Consider the following 20,332-nt stretch of genomic DNA (forward strand, 5'->3'; position numbering starts at 1 on the left):
CCGTTTTCGTGCTCCCAGCTTCCATCTAGGCTGCCACCCTAGTGGAGCTGGAGCCTGTGTTGGTTTCTCAGCCCAAAGCTGACCGGACCTCCGACCGGGTTTATAAAAATTCCCCTTCCTAGCCCGGAGGCCAGGAATAGGGGGGGTTGCTCAGAAAGTATGATTGGCAAAGGTGCGGCGTGCTACGAAGCCAAGTCTTTCTGGGGTTCCCAGTCCCAGTAAGCTTGGACTCCCACCAGTGCGCCTACTCCTGGGGCACATTGCTCCAAAGCCCTCACACTTACCCAGCCTAGTGACTTCGATCCTGGAGGGCCATGTTTTCCATCAGATAACTCTATGAGCCACCTGGCGTACTAACAAGTGCACCAAACCAGTGTGTAATATGCATCAATTTACTAGGGCAGCCCAAGGACAAAACTGCCTTTTCAAAAGATACTACACTTGATCTTAGCCAAAAGGCCGAGAAGCGATAACCAGAATTGGTTTCAAACTACGGAGCCACCCAAGGATCCTGAAAAGTCCATTTGTGGAGATGAGCTCCTGGACTCCCGTTAAGAAGACATGTTGTCAACCTCTAGATCCCTTACATGCCTGCACTTTTCGGCTTGCTGCTGCTGCAATCCACGCGTTTTAGATCTGCATAACTCCACCTCTTTAAACACAGCACCTTCACCCCCTGCTGTTCCCACCCGCCTCAACACCGTTGGAAGGGAGGAGAACCAATTAAGGCGGGGGGTGGGGTGGAACGAGCAACTGTCTACCCTTAGCAGGAGGGCTCCTGATTACATACCTCTCCTGCTGCTGCTGCTGCTGGCTGTCCAGCAGCAGACTGAAGGTGGCTGCTGCTGTGCACAGGTATATAAAGGCTCAGAGCCTATTATGACACGCGCAGCCAGCGTTCCATTGCCACATTCCATCTACTGCAGGCAGGATACCTGGCTGGCTGAATGTCGCTGAGAAGCTCACAGAGACCGCCATAAGCAACAGTTTAACAGAATGCCACAGACTAATCAACCAAACTTTTTGGGTTGGGTTCTCTTTTATAGTCTGCAGGCATTAAATGAAAGAAGTCAGTGTTCCAGCAGAAGGAGACAACGTTTCAGAAAAGGCATTGTAGCAAACCAAAAAAGAAATTTTAAGCGCAGCAGAGTAACCAGCGCACATACCTGTTAGCTCAGGTGAGTTTAAAAGGCTGCTGTTGATAACAAGGGCATTTGCTAAATAGATGGTGTGTGTGCAACAATATACTGAAAGGTCAATTATATTGTGCAGCTTATCTCACCACCTGTAGTTATTTAGGTGAAAGCTCCAAAATGCTTGCCTAATATGTCTGTTTATCCAAAAGGAAGTAAAAAGGGAGAGCTAGAAAGATAGCATTGCATCACATTACATGGCAATGCAATGCACAGTTGCTGAAGTTGAACCAAAATGAGCTTGTAATCTGGCTTCTGCAACTTTGAACATGAAAAATCCAATGAGGAGAAGAAAAGCAAAGCCAAAGAGTCCATCCCAAAATCCGACAAACAAGCAAAATGAACAAAAAACATTGAATTCAATTCTTTCTGATTTTAGAAACTGCATTAAAGAAGGGGTGCACCGGTCCTGGAGATACTGCAATAGCAGGTCAATGCGTGGAGTGGACAGAGCAAGCTCTTTTTCCATCTCCCTGTTCTAAAAATCCATTTAATATATGGTCCCCAGATAGGGGACGTATCAGATATTAAACTGATAAGAACAGATTTTTTTTTTTTTATCGAAAGCCCGAATTCGTGTACAAAACCCGAGTGCGCTTAAAAAAGTGACAAGTGCCACAAAAAAAAGTGCACTAGGATGCTGGTCTTCTTGAAACCCTCTCCAAAAGGAGAAGGGTCCCCCAAACCATTCCCCGTCCCTCCGAGCCAGAAGGCCACAGCGAGGCACAGGGACAAATAGCCACCTCCAGCCGGAGCCAGAGGCGACCCAATCTTACCCTCAATACCTGCCCGAGTTCTCACCCGAGCAAGGCACTGGGAGCCAAAGACTGTGCTCCCCTCCCGGAAGAGGGGAGCCAACAACGCTCTCCTCCCGAAAGAGGAGAGCCAGGGGGGTTCAGGGGGGAGCGGAACCTGATGGCCACACACTCCCCCCCTAGACCTGCCAAGAGAGGAACCCGTAAGGGAACCGCATCCCGACAAAATCCTAGTAAGGACGTGGACACACGTGAAAAAGTGGACACACAGTGACAAAAAAAAATTAAATAAATAGTGAAGGTTTCACAGTATAATACTGCCCGGACCTTCGACCGGGAATTGAAAAATTCCCCATCCTAAGGCCAGAAGGCCCGGAATAAGGGTGTGTGAAGAAAGAAATATTGAAGTGCTAGTGCAAATGTGCCATAAACTCAAGTGGGGTTCCCAATCCCAGTGAGTTAAGGCACCCCAGGGTCACCACTCCTGGGGCACTTCACACTTCGGGCTTTCGATCTTCCCCGGCCCAATGGCGTCGATCCTGGGGGGCCATGCTTTCCACCAGATGACTATATTAGCCACCTGGCGTACTAACAAGCGCCTAAACCCCAGTGTGCATAATGTATCAATCTACTAGGGCGGCCAACATCCAAAACCGCCTTTTCGAAAGATACTACACTTGATCTTAGCCAAAAGGCCGAGAAGCGACAACCAGAATTGGTTTCAAACTACGGAGCCACCCAAGGATCCTGAAAAGTCCATTTGTGGAGATGAGCTCCTGGACTCCCGTTAAGAAGACATGTTGTCAACCTCTAGATCCCTTACATGCCTGCACTTTTCGGCTTGCTGCTGCTGCAATCCACGCGTTTTAGATCTGCATAACTCCACCTCTTTAAACACAGCACCTTCACCCCCTGCTGTTCCCACCCGCCTCAACACCGTTGGAAGGGAGGAGAACCAATTAAGGCGGGGGGTGGGGTGGAACGAGCAGCTGTCTACCCTTAGCAGGAGGGCTCCTGATTACATACCTCTCCTGCTGCTGCTGCTGCTGGCTGTCCAGCAGCAGACTGAAGGTGGCTGCTGCTGTGCACAGGTATATAAAGGCTCAGAGCCTATTATGACACGCGCAGCCAGCGTTCCATTGCCACATTCCATCTACTGCAGGCAGGATACCTGGCTGGCTGAATGTCGCTGAGAAGCTCACAGAGACCGCCATAAGCAACAGTTTAACAGAATGCCACAGACTAATCAACCAAACTTTTTGGGTTGGGTTCTCTTTTATAGTCTGCAGGCATTAAATGAAAGAAGTCAGTGTTCCAGCAGAAGGAGACAACGTTTCAGAAAAGGCATTGTAGCAAACCAAAAAATAAATTTTAAGCGCAGCAGAGTAACCAGCGCACATACCTGTTAGCTCAGGTGAGTTTAAAAGGCTGCTGTTGATAACAAGGGCATGTGCTAAATAGATGGTGTGTGTGCAACAATATACTGAAAGGTCAATTATATTGTGCAGCTTATCTCACCACCTGTAGTTATTTAGGTGAAAGCTCCAAAATGCTTGCCTAATATGTCTGTTTATCCAAAAGGAAGTAAAAAGGGAGAGCTAGAAAGATAGCATTGCATCACATTACATGGCAATGCAATGCACAGTTGCTGAAGTTGAACCAAAATGAGCTTGTAATCTGGCTTCTGCAACTTTGAACATGAAAAATCCAATGAGGAGAAGAAAAGCAAAGCCAAAGAGTCCATCCCAAAATCCGACAAACAAGCAAAATGAACAAAAAACATTGAATTCAATTCTTTCTGATTTTAGAAACTGCATTAAAGAAGGGGTGCACCGGTCCTGGAGATACTGCAATACCAGGTCAATGCGTGGAGTGGACAGAGCAAGCTCTTTTTCCATCTCCCTGTTCTAAAAATCCATTTAATATATGGTCCCCAGATAGGGGACGTATCAGATATTAAACTGATAAGAACAGATTTTTTTTTGATTGAAGCTGCATCCAAGGCACTGAAAAATGTGACCGAAGTCACACCAAAACAGCGCACGAGGCGAGGATTCATGTGGACCCTTCCCGGAGGAGAGGGTCCCCAATAAACCATCCCCATCCCTCCGAGCCAGAAGGCCACAGCGAGGGTCAGGGATCTCCGATGCTCTCCCTAGCCGAAGCCGGAGAAGAGCCGTTTTCGTGCTCCCAGCTTCCATCTAGGCTGCCACCCTAGTGGAGCTGGAGCCTGTGTTGGTTTCTCAGCCCAAAGCTGACCGGACCTCCGACCGGGTTTATAAAAATTCCCCTTCCTAGCCCGGAGGCCAGGAATAGGGGGGGTTGCTCAGAAAGTATGATTGGCAAAGGTGCGGCGTGCTACGAAGCCAAGTCTTTCTGGGGTTCCCAGTCCCAGTAAGCTTGGACTCCCACCAGGGCGCCTACTCCTGGGGCACATTGCTCCAAAGCCCTCACACTTACCCAGCCTAGTGACTTCAATCCTGGAGGGCCATGTTTTCCATCAGATAACTCTATGAGCCACCTGGCGTACTAACAAGTGCACCAAACCAGTGTGTAATATGCATCAATTTACTAGGGCAGCCCAAGGACAAAACTGCCTTTTCAAAAGATACTACACTTGATCTTAGCCAAAAGGCCGAGAAGCGATAACCAGAATTGGTTTCAAACTACGGAGCCACCCAAGGATCCTGAAAAGTCCATTTGTGGAGATGAGCTCCTGGACTCCCGTTAAGAAGACATGTTGTCAACCTCTAGATCCCTTACATGCCTGCACTTTTCGGCTTGCTGCTGCTGCAATCCACGCGTTTTAGATCTGCATAACTCCACCTCTTTAAACACAGCACCTTCACCCCCTGCTGTTCCCACCCGCCTCAACACCGTTGGAAGGGAGGAGAACCAATTAAGGCGGGGGGTGGGGTGGAACAAGCAGCTGTCTACCCTTAGCAGGAGGGCTCCTGATTACATACCTCTCCTGCTGCTGCTGCTGCTGGCTGTCCAGCAGCAGACTGAAGGTGGCTGCTGCTGTGCACAGGTATATAAAGGCTCAGAGCCTATTATGACACGCGCAGCCAGCGTTCCATTGCCACATTCCATCTACTGCAGGCAGGATACCTGGCTGGCTGAATGTCGCTGAGAAGCTCACAGAGACCGCCATAAGCAACAGTTTAACAGAATGCCACAGACTAATCAACCAAACTTTTTGGGTTGGGTTCTCTTTTATAGTCTGCAGGCATTAAATGAAAGAAGTCAGTGTTCCAGCAGAAGGAGACAACGTTTCAGAAAAGGCATTGTAGCAAACCAAAAAAGAAATTTTAAGCGCAGCAGAGTAACCAGCGCACATACCTGTTAGCTCAGGTGAGTTTAAAAGGCTGCTGTTGATAACAAGGGCATGTGCTAAATAGATGGTGTGTGTGCAACAATATACTGAAAGGTCAATTATATTGTGCAGCTTATCTCACCACCTGTAGTTATTTAGGTGAAAGCTCCAAAATGCTTGCCTAATATGTCTGTTTATCCAAAAGGAAGTAAAAAGGGAGAGCTAGAAAGATAGCATTGCATCACATTACATGGCAATGCAATGCACAGTTGCTGAAGTTGAACCAAAATGAGCTTGTAATCTGGCTTCTGCAACTTTGAACATGAAAAATCCAATGAGGAGAAGAAAAGCAAAGCCAAAGAGTCCATCCCAAAATCCGACAAACAAGCAAAATGAACAAAAAACATTGAATTCAATTCTTTCTGATTTTAGAAACTGCATTAAAGAAGGGGTGCACCGGTCCTGGAGATACTGCAATACCAGGTCAATGCGTGGAGTGGACAGAGCAAGCTCTTTTTCCATCTCCCTGTTCTAAAAATCCATTTAATATATGGTCCCCAGATAGGGGACGTATCAGATATTAAACTGATAAGAACAGATTTTTTTTTGATTGAAGCTGCATCCAAGGCACTGAAAAATGTGACCGAAGTCACACCAAAACAGCGCACGAGGCGAGGATTCATGTGGACCCTTCCCGGAGGAGAGGGTCCCCAATAAACCATCCCCATCCCTCCGAGCCAGAAGGCCACAGCGAGGGTCAGGGATCTCCGATGCTCTCCCTAGCCGAAGCCGGAGAAGAGCCGTTTTCGTGCTCCCAGCTTCCATCTAGGCTGCCACCCTAGTGGAGCTGGAGCCTGTGTTGGTTTCTCAGCCCAAAGCTGACCGGACCTCCGACCGGGTTTATAAAAATTCCCCTTCCTAGCCCGGAGGCCAGGAATAGGGGGGGTTGCTCAGAAAGTATGATTGGCAAAGGTGCGGCGTGCTACGAAGCCAAGTCTTTCTGGGGTTCCCAGTCCCAGTAAGCTTGGACTCCCACCAGGGCGCCTACTCCTGGGGCACATTGCTCCAAAGCCCTCACACTTACCCAGCCTAGTGACTTCAATCCTGGAGGGCCATGTTTTCCATCAGATAACTCTATGAGCCACCTGGCGTACTAACAAGTGCACCAAACCAGTGTGTAATATGCATCAATTTACTAGGGCAGCCCAAGGACAAAACTGCCTTTTCAAAAGATACTACACTTGATCTTAGCCAAAAGGCCGAGAAGCGATAACCAGAATTGGTTTCAAACTACGGAGCCACCCAAGGATCCTGAAAAGTCCATTTGTGGAGATGAGCTCCTGGACTCCCGTTAAGAAGACATGTTGTCAACCTCTAGATCCCTTACATGCCTGCACTTTTCGGCTTGCTGCTGCTGCAATCCACGCGTTTTAGATCTGCATAACTCCACCTCTTTAAACACAGCACCTTCACCCCCTGCTGTTCCCACCCGCCTCAACACCGTTGGAAGGGAGGAGAACCAATTAAGGCGGGGGGTGGGGTGGAACGAGCAGCTGTCTACCCTTAGCAGGAGGGCTCCTGATTACATACCTCTCCTGCTGCTGCTGCTGCTGGCTGTCCAGCAGCAGACTGAAGGTGGCTGCTGCTGTGCACAGGTATATAAAGGCTCAGAGCCTATTATGACACGCGCAGCCAGCGTTCCATTGCCACATTCCATCTACTGCAGGCAGGATACCTGGCTGGCTGAATGTCGTAGAGAAGCTCACAGAGACCGCCATAAGCAACAATTTAACAGAATGCCACAGACTAATCAACCAAACTTTTTGGGTTGGGTTCTCTTTTATAGTCTGCAGGCATTAAATGAAAGAAGTCAGTGTTCCAGCAGAAGGCGACAACGTTTCAGAAAAGGCATTGTAGCAAACCAAAAAAGAAATTTTAAGCGCAGCAGAGTAACCAGCGCACATACCTGTTAGCTCAGGTGAGTTTAAAAGGCTGCTGTTGATAACAAGGGCATTTGCTAAATAGATGGTGTGTGTGCAACAATATACTGAAAGGTCAATTATATTGTGCAGCGTATCTCACCACCTCATAGAATCATAGAATCATAGAATGGTAGAGTTGGAAGGGACCTCCTGGGTCATCTGGTCCAACCCCCTGCTCAAAGCAGGATTCACTAAATCATCTCAGACAGATGTCTGTCCAGCCTCTGTTTGAAGACGTCCATTGAAGGGGAACTCACCACCTCTCGTGGCAGCCTGTTCCACTCATTAATCACCCTAACTGTCAAAAAGTTTTTTCTAATATCTAATCTGTGTCTCCTCCCATTTAGTTTCATCCCATTGCTTCTAGTCTTTCCTTGTGCAAATGAGAATAAAGATGATCCTTCTACAATGTGACAGCCCTTGACATATTTGTAGACAGCTATTAAGTCTCCTCTCAGTCTTCTTTTTTGCAAGCTAAACATTCCCAAATCCTGCAACCGTTCCTCATAGGACATGGTTTGCAGACCAGTCACCATTCTGGTCGCTCTTCTCTGAACTTGCTCCAGTTTGTCTATGTCTTTTTTAAAATGTGGTGCCCAAAACTGTACACAGTATTCCAGATGAGGTCTGACCAAAGAGGAGTAAAGACCGATAATGACTTCACGTGATCTAGACTGTATGCTTCTGTTAATACATCCCAGAATTGTATTTGCCTTTTTTGCTGCTGCATCACACTGTTGACTCATGTTCAGTCTATGATCTATTAGTATACCTAAGTCTTTTTCACATGTACTGTTGCTTAGCTCTATTCCTCCCATTCTGTATATGCTTTTTTCATTTTTATTGCCCAGATGTAGTACTTTGCATTTTTCCCTGTTAAAAACCATTCTGTTGGTTGCTGCCCACTGCTCCAGTTTATTTAGGTCTTTTTGAATCCTCTCTCTCTCTTCTCTAGTATTAGCTATCCCTCCTAGCTTTGTGTCATCAGCAAATTTAATCAGTTTACCCTCAATTCCTTCATCTAAATCATTGATAAAGATGTTGAACAATACAGGTCCCAGGACGGAGCCCTGTGGTACCCCACTTGAGACATTCATCCAGCTGGATGTGAAGCCATTTACAACCACCCTTTGAGTCCGATCACTAAGCCAGTTATGAATCCACCTAACAGTTGCCTGGTCCATTGCATACTTGGTCATTTTTTCAATAAGGATGATGTGAGATACTTTGTCAAATGCTTTGCTGAAGTCAAGATATACTATATCTACAGCATTTCCCTGATCCACCCAGTCAGTGATTCTGTCATAGAAGGAAATTAAGTTAGTCTGACATGACTTGTTGGTTACAAACCCATGCTGACTCTGGTTAATCACTTCATTCTTATCCATGTACTTACATACATGTTGTTTAATAATTTGTTCAAAGATCTTTCCTGGTATAGAAGTCAGACTCACCGGCCTATAGTTCCCTGGGTCCACCTTCTTCCCCTTTTTGAAGATAGGAACAACATTTGCTCTTCTCCAGTCTTCTGGGACTTCTCCTGTTCTCCAAGAATTTTCAAAGATTATGGAGAGTGGTTCTAAAATTTCTTCTACAATCTCCTTCAGTACTCTGGGGTGTAATTCATCTGGACCTGGAGACTTGAACTCATTTATGTTAGCTAAATATTCCCTCACAATCTTTCTGTTTACTGATAACTTGGATTCCTCTATTCCTTTAAAAGGACAGTGAAGATCAGTTGATGTTACATTTTCTTTCTGAGAGAAAACAGATGCAAAATAGGAATTAAAAAGTTCGGCCTTCTCAACATCCTCTCTTACCATTTCTCCATTTTCATCCTGTAAAAATCCTATAGCATCTTTGACTTTTCTTTTACTTTTGACATACCCCCAAAATCCTTTTTTATTGCTTTTGACATCTCTTGCAAGCCTTAATTCATTGTCAGCTTTAGCTAACCTGATACGTGCCCTGCAGGATCTGCAGACTGCATTATAATCTTCTTTAGATATGCCTCCCTCTTTCCATTTAATAAACATTTCTTTCTTTCTTTTTAGCATGTGTTTAAGTTCTGTGTTCATCCATCCTGGTTTCCTTAAATGCTTCCCATTCTTCCTACTTTTCGGGATTGTTAACGATTGTGCTGTGAGAATCTCATTTTTAAAAATTTCCCATCCTTTCTGGACATTTTTGTCCTTAAGGACATCCAGCCATTGGATCCCTCCTATTCTCTTTCTGAGTCTCTTAAAATCTGCCTTTCTAAAATCTAACCTTGAAGTTTGAGTCTTCACATGTCTTCCTCCTCTAGTTATCCAAAATTCTATAATAGCATGATCGCTGCCTCCTAGGGTCCCAGCCACCTTTACCTCCTCAACCATTTCCTCCCTGTTTATAAGAATTAGATCCAAAGTAGCAGATCCCCTTGTTTTCTCCCCTACCTTTTGGAAGATAAAGTTGTCAGCAAGAGAGGATAAGAATTTGCTTGACCTGTTAGTTTTACTTGAGAGAGATTCCCAACAAATGTCTGGATAGTTGAAATCTCCCATGACCACTACGTCATATTTTTTGGAGAACTTGGTCATTTGATACATAAAGAGTTCATCCATATCTTCAGCTTGCCCAGGTGGCCTGTAGTAAATGCCTACAATGGTGTCCTTTCCGTTGTTCTCTCCTTGTATTCTTACCCAAACAGTTTCCACAGAACTCCCAGTCTCTGAAGCTTCAATCTCTGTGCAGATATACGCTTTTCTAACATACAATGCAACACCTCCTCCTCGTTTATCAAGTCTGTTTCTTGCAAATAAGTTGTATCCTTTTAGCCTTTTATTCCAATCATGTGTATCGTCCCACCAAGTTTCAGTGATTCCAATGACATCATATTTCTTTTCCTGCGTTAGTACTTCCAATTCTCCTTGTTTGTTGCCCATGCTTTGTGCATTTGTATAAAAACATTTTAGTTTGTGATTGGTTTCTCTTCCTCCCATATTTTTATTATTTAGATTTTTTTGTCTTTGTTCTTCCTTTCCACTTCCAGTAGCAGAGATCTCAATAGTATTTGTCAGCTGTATGGCTTTTTCTGGCCTTTTGCTTCCCTTCCCACATTGTTCTAGTTTAAAGCTCTCCTGATGAGTGTAGCAAGGCGACTTCCAAATACATGTTTTCCAGTCTTCGTAAGGTGCACCCCATCTCTAGCAAGTAGTCCATCGTATAGGTAATTCATTCCGTGATCCAGAAATCCAAATCCTTGTTGACGGCACCATCGACGTAGCCAGTTGTTCACCTGTAGAATCTTATTCCACCTCATTGTTCCATGGCCATCCACTGGGAGGATGGATGAGAAGACCACCTGCGCTCCCAATTCTTTCACTTTCTTGCCTAAGTCTTCAAAGTCACTGCAGATGGTTTCCAGGTCCTTTCTTGCGGTGTCATTTGTCCCCACATGTATTAGCAGGAATGGGTAGTGATCTGTAGGTCTGAAGAGTCTTGATATCCTGTCAGACACATCTTTAATTTTTGCTCCTGGAAGACAGCACATTTCTCTTGAGGTTATGTCTGGTCTGCAGATAGCGGCCTCTGTTCCTCTTAACAGGGAATCCCCCATGACCACCACTCTCTGTTTTTTCTTCACAACATTCTTCTTTCTCCATCCAGGAGGATTCTGAGGGCTTACAAGGTTATTCATTGCTGGCAAAGTCTTATCTTGCTGTATTTCTTCATGGTTCTCCTGCGTGAGAGCCTGGTACTGGTTCCTGAGCAGTATGGGTGCTGACTGCCTCTCGATCCTCCTGCTTCTGTGGGTCACAGGCTTCCATTCCTCTGTTTCCTCAGGTGCAGAGAGAATTTCTTCTCTTTCTGAATCATGAAGAGATAATTCTGCTCTGTCTAAGAACTCTTCACCTTCCTTAATGATTTTCAAGGTAGTTAACCTCTCTTCTAGATTTCGCAACTTTTCCTCCAACAGGGACACAAGCTTGCATTTCTGGCATGTGAAGTCTGGCTTTTCCACTGGCAAGTCTGTGAACATGTAGCAGGATATGCAGCTCACCAAATGGCTCCTGGACTCTTCCATGTTCTTATTGTTAATGTTCTGAAAACAGTGAAAAAAGCTTAAAAAAAAGCTTCAAAATGCGCGCGCCGGTAGGCGCGCGGTTTACCGATGTCCTCTTTTCAGCTCCAACAGCCAAAATCCAGTGTTCTTTGAGCTCGCGGAGACTCTTCACTTACCCCAAAATGCAGTGGGAATATGCAAATTATCTCCTCAGGACTCCTCCCCTGGTTTACCGATGTCCTCTTTTCAGCTCCAACAGCCAAAATCCAGTGTTCTTTGAGCTCGCGGAGACTCTTCACTTACCCCAAAATGCAGTGGGAATATGCAAATTATCTCCTCAGGACTCCTCCCCTGGTTTACCGATGTCCTCTTTTCAGCTCCAACAGCCAAAATCCAGTGTTCTTTGAGCTCGCGGAGACTCTTCACTTACCCCAAAATGCAGTGGGAATATGCAAATTATCTCCTCAGGACTCCTCCCCTGGTTTACCGATGTCCTCTTTTCAGCTCCAACAGCCAAAATCCAGTGTTCTTTGAGCTCGCGGAGACTCTTCACTTACCCCAAAATGCAGTGGGAATATGCAAATTATCTCCTCAGGACTCCTCCCCTGGTTTACCGATGTCCTCTTTTCAGCTCCAACAGCCAAAATCCAGTGTTCTTTGAGCTCGCGGAGACTCTTCACTTACCCCAAAATGCAGTGGGAATATGCAAATTATCTCCTCAGGACTCCTCACCTGGTTTACCGATGTCCTCTTTTCAGCTCCAACAGCCAAAATCCAGTGTTCTTTGAGCTCGCGGAGACTCTTCACTTACCCCAAAATGCAGTGGGAATATGCAAATTATCTCCTCAGGACTCCTCCCCTGTAGTTATTTAGGTGAAAGCTCCAAAATGCTTGCCTAATATGTCTGTTTATCCAAAAGGAAGTAAAAAGGGAGAGCTAGAAAGATAGCATTGCATCACATTACATGGCAATGCAATGCACAGTTGCTGAAGTTGAACCAAAATGAGCTTGTAATCTGGCTTCTGCAACTTTGAACATGAAAAATCCAATGAGGAGAAGAAAAGCAAAGCCAAAGAGTCCATCCCAAAATCCGACAAACAAGCAAAATGAACAAAAAACATTGAATTCAATTCTTTCTGATTTTAGAAACTGCATTAAAGAAGGGGTGCACCGGTCCTGGAGATACTGCAATACCAGGTCAATGCGTGGAGTGGACAGAGCAAGCTCTTTTTCCATCTCCCTGTTCTAAAAATCCATTTAATATATGGTCCCCAGATAGGGGACGTATCAGATATTAAACTGATAAGAACAGATACTACACTTGATCTTAGCCAAAAGGCCGAGAAGCGATAACCAGAATTGGTTTCAAACTACGGAGCCACCCAAGGATCCTGAAAAGTCCATTTGTGGAGATGAGCTCCTGGACTCCCGTTAAGAAGACATGTTGTCAACCTCTAGATCCCTTACATGCCTGCACTTTTCAGCTTGCTGCTGCTGCAATCCACGCGTTTTAGATCTGCATAACTCCACCTCTTTAAACACAGCACCTTCACCCCCTGCTGTTCCCACCCGCCTCAACACCGTTGGAAGGGAGGAGAACCAATTAAGGCGGGGGGTGGGGTGGAACGAGCAGCTGTCTACCCTTAGCAGGAGGGCTCCTGATTACATACCTCTCCTGCTGCTGCTGCTGCTGGCTGTCCAGCAGCAGACTGAAGGTGGCTGCTGCTGTGCACAGGTATGTAAAGGCTCAGAGCCTATTATGACACGCGCAGCCAGCGTTCCATTGCCACATTCCATCTACTGCAGGCAGGATACCTGGCTGGCTGAATGTCGCTGAGAAGCTCACAGAGACCGCCATAAGCAACAGTTTAACAGAATGCCACAGACTAATCAACCAAACTTTTTGGGTTGGGTTCTCTTTTATAGTCTGCAGGCATTAAATGAAAGAAGTCAGTGTTCCAGCAGAAGGAGACAACGTTTCAGAAAAGGCATTGTAGCAAACCAAAAAAGAAATTTTAAGCGCAGCAGAGTAACCAGCGCACATACCTGTTAGCTCAGGTGAGTTTAAAAGGCTGCTGTTGATAACAAGGGCATGTGCTAAATAGATGGTGTGTGTGCAACAATATACTGAAAGGTCAATTATATTGTGCAGCTTATCTCACCACCTGTAGTTATTTAGGTGAAAGCTCCAAAATGCTTGCCTAATATGTCTGTTTATCCAAAAGGAAGTAAAAAGGGAGAGCTAGAAAGATAGCATTGCATCACATTACATGGCAATGCAATGCACAGTTGCTGAAGTTGAACCAAAATGAGCTTGTAATCTGGCTTCTGCAACTTTGAACATGAAAAATCCAATGAGGAGAAGAAAAGCAAAGCCAAAGAGTCCATCCCAAAATCCGACAAACAAGCAAAATGAACAAAAAACATTGAATTCAATTCTTTCTGATTTTAGAAACTGCATTAAAGAAGGGGTGCACCGGTCCTGGAGATACTGCAATACCAGGTCAATGCGTGGAGTGGACAGAGCAAGCTCTTTTTCCATCTCCCTGTTCTAAAAATCCATTTAATATATGGTCCCCAGATAGGGGACGTATCAGATATTAAACTGATAAGAACAGATTTTTTTTTGATTGAAGCTGCATCCAAGGCACTGAAAAATGTGACCGAAGTCACACCAAAACAGCGCACGAGGCGAGGATTCATGTGGACCCTTCCCGGAGGAGAGGGTCCCCAATAAACCATCCCCATCCCTCCGAGCCAGAAGGCCACAGCGAGGGTCAGGGATCTCCGATGCTCTCCCTAGCCGAAGCCGGAGAAGAGCCGTTTTCGTGCTCCCAGCTTCCATCTAGGCTGCCACCCTAGTGGAGCTGGAGCCTGTGTTGGTTTCTCAGCCCAAAGCTGACCGGACCTCCGACCGGGTTTATAAAAATTCCCCTTCCTAGCCCGGAGGCCAGGAATAGGGGGGGTTGCTCAGAAAGTATGATTGGCAAAGGTGCGGCGTGCTACGAAGCCAAGTCTTTCTGGGGTTCCCAGTCCCAGTAAGCTTGGACTCCCACCAGGGCGCCTACTCCTGGGGCACATTGCTCCAAAGCCCTCACACTTACCCAGCCTAGTGACTTCAATCCTGGAGGGCCATGTTTTCCATCAGATAACTCTATGAGCCACCTGGCGTACTAACAAGTGCACCAAACCAGTGTGTAATATGCATCAATTTACTAGGGCAGCCCAAGGACAAAACTGCCTTTTCAAAAGATACTACACTTGATCTTAGCCAAAAGGCCGAGAAGCGATAACCAGAATTGGTTTCAAACTACGGAGCCACCCAAGGATCCTGAAAAGTCCATTTGTGGAGATGAGCTCCTGGACTCCCGTTAAGAAGACATGTTGTCAACCTCTAGATCCCTTACATGCCTGCACTTTTCGGCTTGCTGCTGCTGCAATCCACGCGTTTTAGATCTGCATAACTCCACCTCTTTAAACACAGCACCTTCACCCCCTGCTGTTCCCACCCGCCTCAACACCGTTGGAAGGGAGGAGAACCAATTAAGGCGGGGGGTGGGGTGGAACGAGCAGCTGTCTACCCTTAGCAGGAGGGCTCCTGATTACATACCTCTCCTGCTGCTGCTGCTGCTGGCTGTCCAGCAGCAGACTGAAGGTGGCTGCTGCTGTGCACAGGTATATAAAGGCTCAGAGCCTATTATGACACGCGCAGCCAGCGTTCCATTGCCACATTCCATCTACTGCAGGCAGGATACCTGGCTGGCTGAATGTCGTAGAGAAGCTCACAGAGACCGCCATAAGCAACAGTTTAACAGAATGCCACAGACTAATCAACCAAACTTTTTGGGTTGGGTTCTCTTTTATAGTCTGCAGGCATTAAATGAAAGAAGTCAGTGTTCCAGCAGAAGGCGACAACGTTTCAGAAAAGGCATTGTAGCAAACCAAAAAAGAAATTTTAAGCGCAGCAGAGTAACCAGCGCACATACCTGTTAGCTCAGGTGAGTTTAAAAGGCTGCTGTTGATAACAAGGGCATTTGCTAAATAGATGGTGTGTGTGCAACAATATACTGAAAGGTCAATTATATTGTGCAGCGTATCTCACCACCTGTAGTTATTTAGGTGAAAGCTCCAAAATGCTTGCCTAATATGTCTGTTTATCCAAAAGGAAGTAAAAAGGGAGAGCTAGAAAGATAGCATTGCATCACATTACATGGCAATGCAATGCACAGTTGCTGAAGTTGAACCAAAATGAGCTTGTAATCTGGCTTCTGCAACTTTGAACATGAAAAATCCAATGAGGAGAAGAAAAGCAAAGCCAAAGAGTCCATCCCAAAATCCGACAAACAAGCAAAATGAACAAAAAACATTGAATTCAATTCTTTCTGATTTTAGAAACTGCATTAAAGAAGGGGTGCACCGGTCCTGGAGATACTGCAATACCAGGTCAATGCGTGGAGTGGACAGAGCAAGCTCTTTTTCCATCTCCCTGTTCTAAAAATCCATTTAATATATGGTCCCCAGATAGGGGACGTATCAGATATTAAACTGATAAGAACAGATACTACACTTGATCTTAGCCAAAAGGCCGAGAAGCGATAACCAGAATTGGTTTCAAACTACGGAGCCACCCAAGGATCCTGAAAAGTCCATTTGTGGAGATGAGCTCCTGGACTCCCGTTAAGAAGACATGTTGTCAACCTCTAGATCCCTTACATGCCTGCACTTTTCGGCTTGCTGCTGCTGCAATCCACGCGTTTTAGATCTGCATAACTCCACCTCTTTAAACACAGCACCTTCACCCCCTGCTGTTCCCACCCGCCTCAACACCGTTGGAAGGGAGGAGAACCAATTAAGGCGGGGGGTGGGGTGGAACGAGCAGCTGTCTACCCTTAGCAGGAGGGCTCCTGATTACATACCTCTCCTGCTGCTGCTGCTGCTGGCTGTCCAGCAGCAGACTGAAGGTGGCTGCTGCTGTGCACAGGTATATAAAGGCTCAGAGCCTATTATGACACGCGCAGCCAGCGTTCCATTGCCACATTCCATCTACTGCACGCAGGATACCTGGCTGGCTGAATGTCGCTGAGAAGCTCACAGAGACCGCCATAAGCAACAGTTTAACAGAATGCCACAGACTAATCAACCAAACTTTTTGGGTTGGGTTCTCTTTTATAGTCTGCAGGCATTAAATGAAAGAAGTCAGTGTTCCAGCAGAAGGAGACAACGTTTCAGAAAAGGCATTGTAGCAAACCAAAAAAGAAATTTTAAGCGCAGCAGAGTAACCAGCGCACATACCTGTTAGCTCAGGTGAGTTTAAAAGGCTGCTGTTGATAACAAGGGCATTTGCTAAATAGATGGTGTGTGTGCAACAATATACTGAAAGGTCAATTATATTGTGCAGCTTATCTCACCACCTGTAGTTATTTAGGTGAAAGCTCCAAAATGCTTGCCTAATATGTCTGTTTATCCAAAAGGAAGTAAAAAGGGAGAGCTAGAAAGATAGCATTGCATCACATTACATGGCAATGCAATGCACAGTTGCTGAAGTTGAACCAAAATGAGCTTGTAATCTGGCTTCTGCAACTTTGAACATGAAAAATCCAATGAGGAGAAGAAAAGCAAAGCCAAAGAGTCCATCCCAAAATCCGACAAACAAGCAAAATGAACAAAAAACATTGAATTCAATTCTTTCTGATTTTAGAAACTGCATTAAAGAAGGGGTGCACCGGTCCTGGAGATACTGCAATACCAGGTCAATGCGTGGAGTGGACAGAGCAAGCTCTTTTTCCATCTCCCTGTTCTAAAAATCCATTTAATATATGGTCCCCAGATAGGGGACGTATCAGATATTAAACTGATAAGAACAGATACTACACTTGATCTTAGCCAAAAGGCCGAGAAGCGATAACCAGAATTGGTTTCAAACTACGGAGCCACCCAAGGATCCTGAAAAGTCCATTTGTGGAGATGAGCTCCTGGACTCCCGTTAAGAAGACATGTTGTCAACCTCTAGATCCCTTACATGCCTGCACTTTTCGGCTTGCTGCTGCTGCAATCCACGCGTTTTAGATCTGCATAACTCCACCTCTTTAAACACAGCACCTTCACCCCCTGCTGTTCCCACCCGCCTCAACACCGTTGGAAGGGAGGAGAACCAATTAAGGCGGGGGGTGGGGTGGAACGAGCAGCTGTCTACCCTTAGCAGGAGGGCTCCTGATTACATACCTCTCCTGCTGCTGCTGCTGCTGGCTGTCCAGCAGCAGACTGAAGGTGGCTGCTGCTGTGCACAGGTATATAAAGGCTCAGAGCCTATTATGACACGCGCAGCCAGCGTTCCATTGCCACATTCCATCTACTGCAGGCAGGATACCTGGCTGGCTGAATGTCGTAGAGAAGCTCACAGAGACCGCCATAAGCAACAGTTTAACAGAATGCCACAGACTAATCAACCAAACTTTTTGGGTTGGGTTCTCTTTTATAGTCTGCAGGCATTAAATGAAAGAAGTCAGTGTTCCAGCAGAAGGCGACAACGTTTCAGAAAAGGCATTGTAGCAAACCAAAAAAGAAATTTTAAGCGCAGCAGAGTAACCAGCGCACATACCTGTTAGCTCAGGTGAGTTTAAAAGGCTGCTGTTGATAACAAGGGCATTTGCTAAATAGATGGTGTGTGTGCAACAATATACTGAAAGGTCAATTATATTGTGCAGCGTATCTCACCACCTGTAGTTATTTAGGTGAAAGCTCCAAAATGCTTGCCTAATATGTCTGTTTATCCAAAAGGAAGTAAAAAGGGAGAGCTAGAAAGATAGCATTGCATCACATTACATGGCAATGCAATGCACAGTTGCTGAAGTTGAACCAAAATGAGCTTGTAATCTGGCTTCTGCAACTTTGAACATGAAAAATCCAATGAGGAGAAGAAAAGCAAAGCCAAAGAGTCCATCCCAAAATCCGACAAACAAGCAAAATGAACAAAAAACATTGAATTCAATTCTTTCTGATTTTAGAAACTGCATTAAAGAAGGGGTGCACCGGTCCTGGAGATACTGCAATACCAGGTCAATGCGTGGAGTGGACAGAGCAAGCTCTTTTTCCATCTCCCTGTTCTAAAAATCCATTTAATATATGGTCCCCAGATAGGGGACGTATCAGATATTAAACTGATAAGAACAGATACTACACTTGATCTTAGCCAAAAGGCCGAGAAGCGATAACCAGAATTGGTTTCAAACTACGGAGCCACCCAAGGATCCTGAAAAGTCCATTTGTGGAGATGAGCTCCTGGACTCCCGTTAAGAAGACATGTTGTCAACCTCTAGATCCCTTACATGCCTGCACTTTTCGGCTTGCTGCTGCTGCAATCCACGCGTTTTAGATCTGCATAACTCCACCTCTTTAAACACAGCACCTTCACCCCCTGCTGTTCCCACCCGCCTCAACACCGTTGGAAGGGAGGAGAACCAATTAAGGCGGGGGGTGGGGTGGAACGAGCAGCTGTCTACCCTTAGCAGGAGGGCTCCTGATTACATACCTCTCCTGCTGCTGCTGCTGCTGGCTGTCCAGCAGCAGACTGAAGGTGGCTGCTGCTGTGCACAGGTATATAAAGGCTCAGAGCCTATTATGACACGCGCAGCCAGCGTTCCATTGCCACATTCCATCTACTGCACGCAGGATACCTGGCTGGCTGAATGTCGCTGAGAAGCTCACAGAGACCGCCATAAGCAACAGTTTAACAGAATGCCACAGACTAATCAACCAAACTTTTTGGGTTGGGTTCTCTTTTATAGTCTGCAGGCATTAAATGAAAGAAGTCAGTGTTCCAGCAGAAGGAGACAACGTTTCAGAAAAGGCATTGTAGCAAACCAAAAAAGAAATTTTAAGCGCAGCAGAGTAACCAGCGCACATACCTGTTAGCTCAGGTGAGTTTAAAAGGCTGCTGTTGATAACAAGGGCATTTGCTAAATAGATGGTGTGTGTGCAACAATATACTGAAAGGTCAATTATATTGTGCAGCTTATCTCACCACCTGTAGTTATTTAGGTGAAAGCTCCAAAATGCTTGCCTAATATGTCTGTTTATCCAAAAGGAAGTAAAAAGGGAGAGCTAGAAAGATAGCATTGCATCACATTACATGGCAATGCAATGCACAGTTGCTGAAGTTGAACCAAAATGAGCTTGTAATCTGGCTTCTGCAACTTTGAACATGAAAAATCCAATGAGGAGAAGAAAAGCAAAGCCAAAGAGTCCATCCCAAAATCCGACAAACAAGCAAAATGAACAAAAAACATTGAATTCAATTCTTTCTGATTTTAGAAACTGCATTAAAGAAGGGGTGCACCGGTCCTGGAGATACTGCAATACCAGGTCAATGCGTGGAGTGGACAGAGCAAGCTCTTTTTCCATCTCCCTGTTCTAAAAATCCATTTAATATATGGTCCCCAGATAGAGGACGTATCAGATATTAAACTGATAAGAACAGATACTACACTTGATCTTAGCCAAAAGGCCGAGAAGCGATAACCAGAATTGGTTTCAAACTACGGAGCCACCCAAGGATCCTGAAAAGTCCATTTGTGGAGATGAGCTCCTGGACTCCCGTTAAGAAGACATGTTGTCAACCTCTAGATCCCTTACATGCCTGCACTTTTCGGCTTGCTGCTGCTGCAATCCACGCGTTTTAGATCTGCATAACTCCACCTCTTTAAACACAGCACCTTCACCCCCTGCTGTTCCCACCCGCCTCAACACCGTTGGAAGGGAGGAGAACCAATTAAGGCGGGGGGTGGGGTGGAACGAGCAGCTGTCTACCCTTAGCAGGAGGGCTCCTGATTACATACCTCTCCTGCTGCTGCTGCTGCTGGCTGTCCAGCAGCAGACTGAAGGTGGCTGCTGCTGTGCACAGGTATATAAAGGCTCAGAGCCTATTATGACACGCGCAGCCAGCGTTCCATTGCCACATTCCATCTACTGCAGGCAGGATACCTGGCTGGCTGAATGTCGCTGAGAAGCTCACAGAGACCGCCATAAGCAACAGTTTAACAGAA

At 45.8% G+C, this 20,332-nt stretch overlaps 9 non-coding genes and 4 pseudogenes across 9 annotated transcripts; all 13 read right to left on the bottom strand.

Moving 5' to 3' along the window:
• Positions 1-355: 355 nt before the first annotated feature.
• On the bottom strand, positions 356-471 carry LOC141228482 (U2 spliceosomal RNA; annotated as a pseudogene).
• A 1,115-nt stretch (positions 472-1,586) lies between these two features.
• Positions 1,587-1,771, bottom strand: LOC141228458 (U2 spliceosomal RNA). Its single transcript, XR_012295328.1, has one exon. It is a non-coding gene; the product is annotated as a U2 spliceosomal RNA (small nuclear RNA).
• A 1,999-nt stretch (positions 1,772-3,770) lies between these two features.
• Positions 3,771-3,955, bottom strand: LOC141228339 (U2 spliceosomal RNA). The gene has a single exon (XR_012295254.1). It is a non-coding gene; the product is annotated as a U2 spliceosomal RNA (small nuclear RNA).
• A 524-nt stretch (positions 3,956-4,479) lies between these two features.
• Positions 4,480-4,595, bottom strand: LOC141228486 (U2 spliceosomal RNA; annotated as a pseudogene).
• A 1,115-nt stretch (positions 4,596-5,710) lies between these two features.
• On the bottom strand, positions 5,711-5,895 carry LOC141228340 (U2 spliceosomal RNA). Its single transcript, XR_012295255.1, has one exon. It is a non-coding gene; the product is annotated as a U2 spliceosomal RNA (small nuclear RNA).
• A 524-nt stretch (positions 5,896-6,419) lies between these two features.
• On the bottom strand, positions 6,420-6,535 carry LOC141228487 (U2 spliceosomal RNA; annotated as a pseudogene).
• Positions 6,536-12,451: 5,916 nt separating this feature from the next.
• On the bottom strand, positions 12,452-12,642 carry LOC141228495 (U2 spliceosomal RNA). Its single transcript, XR_012295337.1, has one exon. It is a non-coding gene; the product is annotated as a U2 spliceosomal RNA (small nuclear RNA).
• Positions 12,643-13,757: 1,115 nt separating this feature from the next.
• Positions 13,758-13,942, bottom strand: LOC141228341 (U2 spliceosomal RNA). Its single transcript, XR_012295256.1, has one exon. It is a non-coding gene; the product is annotated as a U2 spliceosomal RNA (small nuclear RNA).
• A 524-nt stretch (positions 13,943-14,466) lies between these two features.
• Positions 14,467-14,582, bottom strand: LOC141228488 (U2 spliceosomal RNA; annotated as a pseudogene).
• A 1,115-nt stretch (positions 14,583-15,697) lies between these two features.
• LOC141228506 (U2 spliceosomal RNA) lies at positions 15,698-15,888 on the bottom strand. The gene has a single exon (XR_012295338.1). It is a non-coding gene; the product is annotated as a U2 spliceosomal RNA (small nuclear RNA).
• A 1,115-nt stretch (positions 15,889-17,003) lies between these two features.
• Positions 17,004-17,194, bottom strand: LOC141228517 (U2 spliceosomal RNA). The gene has a single exon (XR_012295339.1). It is a non-coding gene; the product is annotated as a U2 spliceosomal RNA (small nuclear RNA).
• Positions 17,195-18,309: 1,115 nt separating this feature from the next.
• LOC141228529 (U2 spliceosomal RNA) lies at positions 18,310-18,500 on the bottom strand. Its single transcript, XR_012295341.1, has one exon. It is a non-coding gene; the product is annotated as a U2 spliceosomal RNA (small nuclear RNA).
• A 1,115-nt stretch (positions 18,501-19,615) lies between these two features.
• On the bottom strand, positions 19,616-19,806 carry LOC141228215 (U2 spliceosomal RNA). The gene has a single exon (XR_012295134.1). It is a non-coding gene; the product is annotated as a U2 spliceosomal RNA (small nuclear RNA).
• Between the last annotated feature and the right edge of the window lie 526 nt (positions 19,807-20,332).

The sequence above is a fragment of the Phyllobates terribilis genome, unplaced genomic scaffold, assembly GCF_046119375.1.
Source record: "Phyllobates terribilis strain yellow unplaced genomic scaffold, ASM4611937v1 Scaffold_437__1_contigs__length_1545540, whole genome shotgun sequence".
Classification (NCBI taxonomy): domain Eukaryota; kingdom Metazoa; phylum Chordata; class Amphibia; order Anura; family Dendrobatidae; genus Phyllobates; species Phyllobates terribilis.